The sequence below is a fragment of the Lathyrus oleraceus genome, chromosome 3 (genome assembly GCF_024323335.1).
Source record: "Lathyrus oleraceus cultivar Zhongwan6 chromosome 3, CAAS_Psat_ZW6_1.0, whole genome shotgun sequence".
Classification (NCBI taxonomy): Eukaryota; Viridiplantae; Streptophyta; class Magnoliopsida; order Fabales; family Fabaceae; genus Lathyrus; species Lathyrus oleraceus.
This window is the reverse complement of record NC_066581.1, coordinates 532,796,725-532,809,854: the sequence shown is the minus strand read 5'-3', so window position 1 is coordinate 532,809,854 and position 13,130 is coordinate 532,796,725. Positions and strand designations below refer to the sequence as shown.

Genomic DNA, 13,130 nt, shown 5'->3' with positions numbered 1-13,130 from the left:
CTGATCAGAATCATAAATCTTGATTTTACGGGATTGGGAAACACTGTGTTTAGGTGAGATCCGAGTGTATTGCACAAGGTTGAAGATTAACGAAAACGGTAATCTGAGTATCAAGCTTTTAGTGTTCGATGGTAAAAACTGAAATCGTTGGATGATTTAGATGCGTGTGTTATTTAGAGTTGAAGATGTTCTTGATCTCGTCAACGATAGTTACGCTACACTTCCAGAAAATGCAACGGATGTGCATAGAAATGTTTAGCGTGATTTGAGGAAGAAGGACCAGGAGGCGTTGTTCTATATGCATCAGTGTGTGAATGTGAACGTATTTGAGAAAATCGTTGATTTGACGACGATGAAAGCTGCGTGAGACACACTGGTATGGTGCTACGAAGGTGATACATCGGTGAAGAAACTCTCTTTGAAGAAAGTATCATTGAGAAGGTACTTAGATCTCTTACTCCTCAGTTTGATTACATCATTGTAGCAATTGAACATTCTAAGAATTTGAGCACCATGAGAATAAAAGAGTTGCAAAGCAGTCTAGAGGCGTGAGAGTTGCGTCTGACTGAAAGAACCTCTGAGAGAGAGGTATAGCAGGATCTGAAAGCTTTTTTTGTCAAGAAAGATCAGATGTAGTCTTGGTCAGAAGCCAAGAAAATACATGGTAGGTATCAGGAGTTAGAAGCCTCCAATTCTGATGAGAAGAAACATAAGAAGAGAAGGGAAAAGCTTGATAAGAGAATGGTTCAATGTTACTGTTGTAATAGGTTTGGCCACTTTGCTAAGGATTGTTGGTCAAATAAGGAAAGGAAGTCAGAAGAAGCAAACATAGCCATAGGAGATTCTGATGATGAACTTGTGTTATTAATGGCTTATGAATCTGATGATGATGAACCTATGCGATTGACGATTTCTGATTCTTAAGGAGACTTTGAATATGAGTCTGAGTCAAAAGATAAATCTAAATCTGAAGTCGAGTCTGATTCTTGAATATGAATCAGAATCAGAAGATGAGTCTGAATATGAAGGTTCTGAAGATGAGTCAAAATTTGAAGGTACTGAAGATGAGTCTGAATATAAAGGTTCTGAAGATGAGTCAAAATCTGAAGGTATTGAAGAAGAGTCAGAACCTGAGGGTTCTAAAGCTGAGTCAGAGTCAGAAGATGACTTTGAAGTTGAAGTTGACTCAAAAGATGACTCTGAAGCTGAAGGAGAAGTTACCTCAGAAGAAGATTCTACCTATGAAGGTGAGTCAGAATCAGAAAATAAGTCTGAAGGTGACTTTGATGATGAAGAAGACTCTAAAGGTGAGTCTAAATCTGAAGGTGAATCTGATTATGATCAAGATTCCAGCGATTATCCAAAATATGGAGGTAATCCAATCTCTAGAAATAGAGCTTCTGGAGGTGGAGCTTCTAAATGAAGAACTTCTGAAGATATTGATTCTGATTCAGAAGATGAGTCGGAGCTTGAAAATGATTCTGAGAGTGAGTCAGAATCATAAGGTGAGGTTGATTCTAAATAAGAATTTGATTCTGATTCTAATCCAGATTTTGATGGTAATTCAGATTTTGGTGATCCGATGGTGATCCAGATTCTGATGGTGATTCATATTCTGGTGGTAGTCCATATTCTAGAAATATTCCAGATTCTGAAGGTGGTCATGCTTCTGAAGTCGGTACTTCTAGAGTTACAACATTTGATATTGTTCCTGAATCAGAAGGTTCTGAACAAGTTCAGAGGCCACAAAGAATCAGAAATATTCCGAGAAGGGGAAGTTATTCAGTGTACTATGTTAGTTGGCTCTGAATGCGTAAATACAGAAGAAGCTCTCAAGCATAAAGTTTGGCCGAAGGCCATGAAAGAAGAACTTGAACTTCTAAAGAGATTTGAGTTGTAAAGTTGATGTCACACCTACTGATACAAATCAGAAATTGGATTCTGATTCTGATGGTGATGATATAAATGTGATAACGTTCAAGCAGTTGGTAGATTCTTTGAGGTATTTGTGTAATACCAAACTTGATATTTGCTATGCAGTTGGAATGGTGAGTAGATTTATGAGTAAATTGAAGTCGTCTCATTACCAAGCTGCTGTAATAATTCTGAGGTATATAAAGGGAACTTTGAAGTATGGAGTTTTGTTCCCTTCTGGTGCTGAAACTGATTCAAAACTTCTTAGTTACTCAGATTCTGATTGGTGTGGAGACAGAGTTGACAGAAGAAGTACTTCTTAATACTTGTTTAAGTTTCTGGGAAGTCATATTTCTTGGTGTTCCAAGAAGTAACTAGTTGTTGCTTTGTCAATCTGTGAAGCAGAATATATTACAGGTGTTGTGACTGCATGTCAAGTTGTGTGGCTTCTGAATTTACTGTAGGATTTGAAGATCAGAGTAAACAAGCCTCTAAAGCTGATGATTGATAACAAGTCTGCAATCAATCTGGCCAAGAACCTAGTGATGTATGGGAGAAGCAAGCATATCGAGACTAAGTATCACTTTCTGAGAAATCAGATTCATAATGGAGTGCTAGAAGTTGCGCACTGTAGCACCCAGAAGCAACTGACAGATGTTCTGACGAAGATGATCAAGACTGGTCAATTTCTCCGCTTAAGGGATGGAATTCGTGTTGTTAGTTTTGGTTAAGCTGGATATGAATTAAGGGATGATGTTAGAATTAATTCATTTTCAGAAACCCGTAGATACAATTTGTTATATGGTACTTTAGTATTTTCATTAAAGTCTCACTTATATTTAAGCAAGTGAGTGGTGTGAACAAATAGTATAATTATTTCTTTTTGCAGTTTATGTAGTGTAGCATAGCAGTGTGTGTTTTTGTTGTAACCGTTTTAGAGTAGTGAAAATTTATTATTACTCTCTCTTCTCTCTCTTATTTACATTGTTCATCTTTATCACATTGTGCATCAATCAACTCTTTTTTTAATAACATTCTTATCTTTATAATTATTGTTTTTACATCTCTTTTATCCCTTAATGATATACAATGGAAAACCATAAAAGTAAGCTAGTTTTAAGAATAATTATTGTTTTTATATCTCTTTTATCCCATAATAATATACAATGGAAAACCATAACAGTAAGCTAGTTTTAAGAATAATATATCTATGAAATGACATATATCTATATAAGAATAAATTTATTTATAACATATTAAAACATAATTGTTGGGTGTCATTTTGCCATTTCATCTTTATTCTATCTTTTATGTGTAATTTTGTCATCTCAATTATAATATGATTATAACATGATGTGTCACTATATTCTATCAATTCTTAAAATTCATGTAAATGACTAAACCTATCAACTCAATTATAAATCATATCTCCGACTCTCTTTTTTCTCCAATAAATAAATGGTGAGGCCAAGTTATAAATCACCTCATTCTTCTTCTTTGTTATGTCTATTCTGTATTCTACATGTACACATCTTACAATGACAATTGTATATCAGACATGACACTGGACATAATTTGACACTATTCAAATTTTCTTGTCAAGTCAAATATTTGTAAGATACAAGCCCATGTCTCGTAATATTTTGATTGTCTGACTTGTGATGCATGCTTTTTTATATACTTTATTGATTTTAGATAAATACTATTCTTACACTAAAAATATATATTACACCGTATTTTATTATTCACCAATATAGGAAATAAAAAAATATTTATAATAATAAAACAGTTTTAAAAAATATATATATATATATTCTTTTTTTTTTCTTTTTAGATTAAGGAGTACCTATATAAAATTATGGGATTTAATTGATATACACTGATAATGTAAAAAAATTTTACACCGTCAGTTAATCCTATCCATTGGATATTGAAATAAGTTTGACTTTTATTTTAAAAATCTATAAAGTAATGCAAATGGGTGATGGTGATGAATCGACAGTGTAAATCTTTTTACACTGACAGTGCATAGTAATTAATCTCAAAATTATGTGATCAACAAACTTCATAATTTCGTTAACCAAATTTTAGGTTTCATTAACCAACTTTATTTTACTACTAAAAAATATTTTTATATGTAAGCATTTATTAACTAACTTCATAACTTCATTAACTAACTTTTTACATTTCATTAACCAATTTTATTTTACTACTAAAATTTATTTGATATATGTGCGTTTATTAACCAACTTCATCACTTTATTGACCAACTTTTTACATTTTATTAACCAACTTTAATTTACTACTAAAAGTCATTATTCAAGCAATGTTCGCGGAGGCATTGTTCACTAACATTGTTCACATAAATAACATTGTTCATCTGATATTGTTCATGTCATTGTTTATGCATTGTTCATTACTCACGACATTGTTCACCGTATTTGTGAACAGTACATACTGTATAGGTGTAAGGGAGGATGTAAGCATACGATTACGGTTGATTTTAATGTGTTTTAGTTTTCTTCCGCAAATAAATTCTTTACCTATTAAATTTTCTCATAACTCCAATTTCATATAAAAAAAGAATTCAAAGAATTTTATTTATTGAAAAATTATTTATTTACTAATTAAATTACATACTATTATTTTATACATTTCACCCTAATCAGAATAAAATTTTAAACAAATAGATTATGTTTTACACTTTAACAAATATACATTTTTAATAAAAAAATTTAGATGACAAAATGATTTATTCATTACAAGTTTATTTATTTATTAAATTAATTAATTATTATTAATACTAACATAATTGACATTTAATTTAAATTTTTATCTCGATCTATTATATTTTACAATCATACTTTTTTTTAAGTATTATATATGTTATTCATAAGAAATTGTATTCAAACCTTCTTATTAATTAAAATTTTATTTATTTACTAATTAAACATTCTTATTTACTAATTAAATCACATATTATTATTTTATGCACTTCACCCTAATCTAAATAAAATTTTAAAAAATGGATTATATTTTACACTTTAACAAATATACATTTTTAATAAAAAAAATTAGATAACAAACTGATTTATTCATTATAAATTTATTTATTTACTAAACTAATTAATTATTATTAATGCTAAAACATTTAATTTAAATTGCTATCTCAATCTATTATGTTTTACAATCATACTTTTTTTAAAGTATTGCATATGCTATTCATATAGAAATTGTATTCAAACCTTTTTATTAATTAAAAATTTATTTACTTACTAATTACAACATTTTTTAAGAGACGCTTGAGTGTTGAATTTTTGTGGGATGACAATTACTAAATAGAAGAATAGTCTACACATTATTAGATCTTTTAAATTTAAAGTTTTTTTTAAATATATTTTTCGCAAAACAAATTCATATGCGAATCGGTTAGCAAATGTAGATTTCTTATCAATTATGAGACTTTGTGGGATTCTTTTGTCCATTGTGGTCATGATGTCTTCTTTAAAAACAAATTTGGTTTAGCCAATTTTTGCTCTTGTTGATTTTGTTTGGTCATTCAAGAACTATACAACTTATATTTATAAATAATTACGAGTTGATATGTTGTTGGTAGTAATAAAAGTTGTATGTTGTATGTAGTTTATGTTATGTTGATTATTTTGTTGTTGTTAATAAGAGTTGTTGATTGTATTTTGTATGTTGTTTAAGGTTTGTTGTTGATGAATATTGTTGTTAAGATTTGTTTAGAAGATGAGTTTATTATATCTTATGTGATTTGAGTATTTTTTCAACCCCTTACCTAATGTATAATTTTTTGGATTGCATTAGAAAATTATAATATGATATATAAAATTATATTAGAAAACAAGTTACACCGTTAAATGTTAGACAAAAATTCTTGAGCACATTATCTGCATTTTGCTCTTTAACAGTTATACCTTGCTTTAACGATTCTATTTCTTCAACCGTCCTTTTCTCCATCTCTAATTTTGTTTTCAAAATAAATAATATTTTACAAAATAAACTAGAGGTGAAGGAATGGGAGGTTGAAGAACTAGGAGCATTGAGACAAAATCTAACCCTTAAAAAGTAAAATGCGGATAATGGGATGAAGTATTCTTGTGTAGCATTGAACAGTGTAACTTGTTCTTTTAATATAGTTTAGTTTATCATATTATAATATTTTAAATCAGATTAAAAGGTTATATGCTTAGTGATCATTAGCGAAATAAGCATTTCACATAATTTATAATAAACTGTGTGTATATATCACAATAGTTATTTAACACAATCGTTGTTAAATGTTATGTGTTAAGAATATTCCAACGATTGTTTAAAATAACTATTTTCAAATAATTTTTAAAAAAAAATCTTCAACACATTGTCTGTTTTTCGCATATATATATATATATATATATATATATATATATATATATATATATATATATATATATATATATATATATATATATATATATATATATATATATATATATATATATATATATATATATATATATATATATATATATATATATATATATATATATATATATATATATATATATATATATATATATATATATATATAAGGATGCATGTTAAAATTCTTTATAAAAAAGAAAAATGAAAAGAAAAAAATTGGTTTAAGTTATTTTTGTTTGTTTCGATAGACAAAACCTCTTAAAGTTATTATTTAGTTGGAGCACTCACTCGCATACTAGAGGCGACGCCTTAAACTATACATGGTAAGGTAATGGCTCTTGATGGAAGCTTGATTACATTCCAATGAAATGACTAGCCACTTATGCACTTTGTTATGAGTTAGATTTTAGAGGAGAGAGAAGATAACCTGTTTAAAATATATAATACTATAAAATAAGTTTAAAAAGTAAATAATTGTGATTGATATGTGGTTGGCCATGAGTCAAAATTATTTGAAAAGTTTATATTATTCTAAATTTAAAATAGTTTATCTTCCTATATCAAAATTTAAGTGTGATTGAAATATTCTAATTTTTAAACTTTTCAAAATTTAAAATACTAAATTTATATATTACTCTCATTCAAAATCTTTTAAATAACAAATTGTAAATAAAATTTTAATATCTCAAAATCATGTTAATTGTAAACACTCTTGTACCCTAAGAAAAAATGTTATAGAATATGTATAAACATTACAATTGAACAAATAATTAATTATCATATATGGGTGTACCGAACGAACCATTAGAAAACTACTAATCGAAGTAAATCAAATCGAAACTGCAAAAAATCGTATTTGGTTCGAATGAGTTTGGGTCATCTTTTAACAAAACTGCATGGTTCGGTTCGATTTGCGGTTTTTATTTTGCAAACCGAATCAAACCGCCTTAGATTACACTCGAAATTTCACTTAACTCACATCCAACCCAAACCTAAACATATTATGTCTTAGACTTACGATTACAAACGATTTTATCTTCCTCATGCTCAGGGTTTTAGTTTCAACCTTCTCAAATCTTTCATAGCAGTATCACGTTTTCTTTTCTAAATACATCTTGCATCTTCTTGTCTAATATTTACTCTCTTATATTCTTTCTTTTTCACCCTCTCATTTTTATGCAATAGTTATCTCTCTTCCAATTTCATTTTTATCAAACCTCTTCTTGTCTAATCTCTCATCTCTTCTATTATTTCTTTTTCATCTTCATTAATCTCTTATCTCCTATCTTTTTTCATTATAATATTTTTGATATTGTTTTATGTTTCCATTTTTTTTAATCTGATTTTTACATATTAAATAAAAAGTTGTTGTTCAAATATGATGAGTTTTGTAGTTACTTGATAGTTTATGAGTGACTAAATATAAAATTATGTTGTCATATATATGTGTGTGTATGGCTCAATAATTTTTGTATTAAAAACCAAACCAAACTTTACTAGTTTGCTTCGGTTTGATTCAGTTTTATTTCTAAAAGTCAACCGAACCAAACCAAACCACAAATTTTTTCTCTTACAGTTCAGATGACTTTTTGCATCAAAATCGCTCAAACTGCACTGCGACACCCCTAGTGAATATATAGATTGGTCACTAGGTAAATCCAGATTGGATAAAGGTGATAACGCGAAAATACATCGTATATTTGCCTTGATTTACATTCAAAAATCGTACCACTTTCATTTATATTTCGATTATCCCGCAAGTGTTCGAGTTATTTTTGTAGGTATTTCAATTCCCATGTTTCAATGAGAAAAGTATAGAAAAGGAAGGAAAAGAAGAAGAAACAGAAGAGAAAACAGCAGAAAATACAAATCACGTGCACGTGACGACCGTCACAAACCCTATCACGACCGGGTGTCACGAACGTCGCAGGCCCATCACGACTGTCATAAGGCCAAAAGCAACGTAATGGAATTGTTCAACATAAGTGATCCACACGCCCATTTTTCTCGCTCCTCAGCCCACTTTCCCGTGAATTTCTCACTCAACCAAGTCACCCTTATTTCTCTCAACTACCAAGACCAAATGGAGAATATAAAAGGATGGAAGTTGGAAACCTACGGGGACGCTTAATTTTCCTCCCTGAAGCCAACTTTCAAGACCTTTCTCTGCATTTATTTTCCACAGCAATTCTGTTTTCTATTATTTTTCTTCAGCAACATTGTTTTCTTTTACCACAATTTGTTTACCGTTCCATTCAGAGTTTCCGTTTTCCCTTTCCCTTTCCGTTTTTCATTTAGCCAAAGTAGTAGTTTCCTACATTGGGGAACTACTGCAATTTATTTAATTTAGTTTAAGCAATTATTTCGAAGAAGCCGAATCCTACCGACCTGTGGAGGACTGCTCAAGTACTTCAAGATTCGGCATATTCGATTAATCCAATTTCCAGGTTTTTATTCAATTATTAATATTGTTGTATTATTATTATAATCATGTTTGCTTTATTGTTAATCTGTTTATGTTCGTTTGTGTTTGCGTTATTTAACATGTCCGGCTAAACTATCGGTATCGGCATGTAAACAATTTAAATAGACGAGATTTAATAATAATCGGTGTAAAACTTCTTTTCTCAAACAACCTTTCTGGCTGTGGTTTTTAATTTAAATTTAATTAACTTTGTCACGAGAGTGAGAAGTTATTTAATACGGTTTTGCCACGAGAGTGAGAAATTAACTAAGGTGAGAACCGACAATCGCGAGAGCGTGAGGGTCGAACTGGATAGTAAAAACTAGGAATTGATTTTAAAAACAGCGAGAGCACTTTAAAAGCAATTAGAACTTATTTATTTTCAAAAAGTATTTTTAACTTGAAATGGGACAGCGAGAGTGTACATTCTGACTTAGAAGTATAGTCCGAGTCAACAATCACGAGAGTGTGAGATAAAGCCTTTTAAATAAATATTTTATACTAAAAGATATTTAGTACTTAAAATATACATCGATGACTTATCGAATCCCTGACGATTAATGCGTTGCATACTGATATCCCTCTATTAATATTCTCTTAAAAACTTAACTTCCTTTAGATTTAATTTTGTTCAACCAAACCTCTAAAAATTATCTCCTTAGCTAAACATAGTAACATCAATAGCATTAGTTTGACCATCGGTCCCTAGGGGTTCAATATCTTTTAAAACTAAAACGACTGGACTGTGCACTTGCAGTCAAGTACCCGATAGACTATATTTTATATATAGTCACGAGACGTATCAAGTTTTTGGCGCCGTTGTCGGGGACCTGATTTAGTCAAATAGTGCGATTCTTTCATTGCGTAGTATACACTAAGGTAAAAACTAATCTCCTTTCCCTTATTTCCCGATTGTATGCCAATTACTCGCTCACAAGGCGAAAACTTAGCACCACCAATCGTAGAATTAGAGCGTTTCTTATATTTAAGACACCGAATACTAGAGTACCAACGAAGGTACGATATTCCCGATATCTTCTTTCCTACTACTGAACCAATTGAAAAACCAACCATGGCTACAGTGGAACCACAAAATCGTCCTCTTAAGTTCTATGCTACCCCGTCCCAACAAGAACCTCACAACAACATTGCTTCCCCTACTATCAATCGAAATAATTTCGAGTTAAAACCCTCATTATTATCATCCGTCCAACAACATCAATTTGCTGGAAGTCCCACGGACGACCCTAATGAACATTTGACCAAGTTTGTGCAGTAGTCAGACACTGTGAAGGCGAACGGTGTATCTCAAGATGCGATAATACTATGCCTTTTTCCCTTCTCTCTTAGCGACAGAGCTTGGGCTTGATTGCAATCCTTTCCATCCAACTCAGTTACTACATGGGAAGAACTGAATAACGTTTTCTTAGCCCGATATTTTCCGCCAAGCAAAACTGCTATGCTGAAAGCTCAAATCAACGGATTTTGACAAAAAGATGTAGAATCTCTCTACGATGCATGGGAGAGATACAAAGACATGATAAAGATATGTCCACGTCACGGTCTCAAAGACTGGGTGATCATTCACACATTTTACAATGGGCTTCTGTATAACACAAGATTGATAGTAGATGTTGTCGCGGGCGGTGCACTTATAGACAAGCCATACAACGAAGCCTATCAACTCATTGAAAACATGGCCCAAAACCATTGCCAATTGGGAGGTGAAAGAACTCCAGTAGAAAAGTCCCAAACAAAAAGTGGAATGTACGAAATCAGTAGCCTTGACCACGTCCATGCAAAGGTAGATGCCCTTGTTCAAAAGTTAGACAACTTGACCATACCACCCGCAGCCACCGTGGCTGCCCTGACTCCAAACTGTGAGTTATGTGGAACTCCTGGACACACTGCACCAGAATGTCAGATATTGGCAGGAGTACCCACTAATCTAGTAAATTACGCACAAGGAAATCCTTATTCGAATACCTACAACCCAGGTTGGAAAAATCATCCTAACTTTTTGTATAAGAATAACAACGCCCTATATGCACCTGGCCAAGCACCCGCTGTTCGGCCTGGATATCAAAAGCCAGCTAATAATGCTTCTAACATGCCTAGGAAGTCAATGATGGAAAGCTTCATAGCTACCCAAACTCAAACAAACAAAGACTTTTTGAACCAAAACATACATACTAGTAAGCAACTTAAACAATTAGCGAGCAAAGTAGATGCCTTAGCCACCCACAACAAAATGCTTGAAACACATATTTCACAAGTGGCTCAACAATAAGCATCTACTGCTGCTCCCGCTGGCACATTTCCTGGACAGCCACAACCTAATCCAAAAGGACATGCAAATGCCGTTATATTGAGAAGTGGAAAAGAACTAGACGGACCCGTAGATCCAAGACTCCAAAATCCTGCCATGTACCAAAAACCTGGAAAAACAACAACTGAAAAGGTAGGTGAACCGAAGGAGAAGGAAGATAATACCCAAGAGGCCGAAGAGAAAGAAAAACCTTATGTGCCTCCACCACCTTATAAACCACCCATTCCGTATCCTCAAAGACTCGTAAATTCTAAAACTGTAGGGCAATTTAGGAAATTTGTTGAACTTCTGAAGCAACTGAATATTATAATTCCCTTTACAGAAGCCATCACAGAAATGCCCTCATATGCCAAATTTCTTAAGGATATCCTATCCAATAAGAAAAAGATCGAGGATAACAAAACAATTACACTTACTGCTGAGTGTAGCGCAATAATCCAAAATAACATGCCTCCCAAACTAAAAGACCCGGGTAGTTTCTCCATACCCTGTGTCATTGGAAAGTTCGTCATAGACAAAGCTCTATACGACTTAGGAGCCAGCATTAGTGTAATGCCCTTAACCATCTGTAAAAGGCTTAACATGGGAGAACTAAGACCAACGAAGATGTCTGTCCAACTAGCTGACCGCTCAATTAAATATCCTGTTGGTATACTAGAGAATGTCCCAGTACGTGTAGGACAATTCTACATTCCTACAGACTTCATAATCATGGACATCAAAGAAGATGCCAGTACACCTATTATATTAGGAAGGCTATTCTTAGCTACCGCCGGAGCCATAATAGACGTGAAAAGAGGTAAGCTAACATTCGAAGTTGGAGAAGAAAAGGTTGAATTCATCTTGACACAATTCTTACAAGCGCCAGCTATAGACGATACATGTTATCTACTTAATGTCATATACTAGTGCGTAAGAGAGATGGAGATTGAAGAAACCACATATTCTGATATAATGAAAATCCAAATCCCTCCAATCTTTGAAGATGATAATTGGCGTGAACCATACCAAAATGACAGTCTAAGTGAATGCTTAACACTTACACCCGACCACATGCCATGCCCGAAGAAACCATACTTAGAATTAAAAACACTACCAAAGAACCTAAGATACGAATTCCTAGACATTGAACTCAAAAGACCAGTGATAGTCAACGCTGACTTAGGACAGATTGAAACTGAAAAGCTACTAGATATCTTAAGAAAATATCCAACTGCGTTAGGCTACAACATCGCTGACCTAAAAGAAATAAGTCCTTCTATCTGTATGCATCACATTATGCTAGAGGAATATTGTAAAACCTCTAGGGAACACCAGAGAAGGATCAACCCAATCTTAAGTACTGTAGACAAGGATGAAGTAAATAAGTTATTAGATGCAGGAATCATATACCCGATCTCCGATAGTCAATGGGTTAGCCTCGTTCATGTAGTACCCAAGAAAGGGGGTGTTACGGTTATTAAGAATGAAAAAGGCAAATCTATAGCACAAAGAGTTGTGACCGAAAGTAGAGTGTGCATCAATTATAGGAAACTAAACAAAGTCACTCGAAAGGATCATTTTCCTCTGCCTTTCATTGATCAAATGCTTGAACGATTGGCTAAGCATTCCCACTTCTGCTATCTAGACGGTTATTCAGGATTCTTTCAAATTCCTATCCATCCTGACGACCAAGAGAAAACAACCTTCACATGCCCTTATGGTACATTTGCTTATCGACGAATGTCATTTGGACTATACAACGCTCCCGCAACATTCCAAAGATGCATGATGTCAATCTTCGCTGACTTTATAAACGACATTATGGAAGTCTTTATGGATGATTTTTCTGTTTGTGGGCAGAGCTTCGAAGGATGTCTATCAAACCTTGAAATGGTACTTGAAAGATGCGTAAAGGTGAATCTCGTCTTGAACTGGGAGAAATGCCATTTCATGGTCCAACAAGGAATCGTGTTAGGACATGTAGTATCTGATAAAGGAATTGAAGTAGACAAA

The 13,130-nt window shown here is 32.6% G+C and overlaps 1 non-coding gene across 1 annotated transcript; it reads right to left on the bottom strand.

Annotated features, from left to right (window-relative positions):
- Positions 1-10,265: 10,265 nt before the first annotated feature.
- Positions 10,266-10,372, bottom strand: LOC127133248 (small nucleolar RNA R71). Its single transcript, XR_007807236.1, has one exon. It is a non-coding gene; the product is annotated as a small nucleolar RNA R71 (small nucleolar RNA).
- Positions 10,373-13,130: the final 2,758 nt, after the last annotated feature.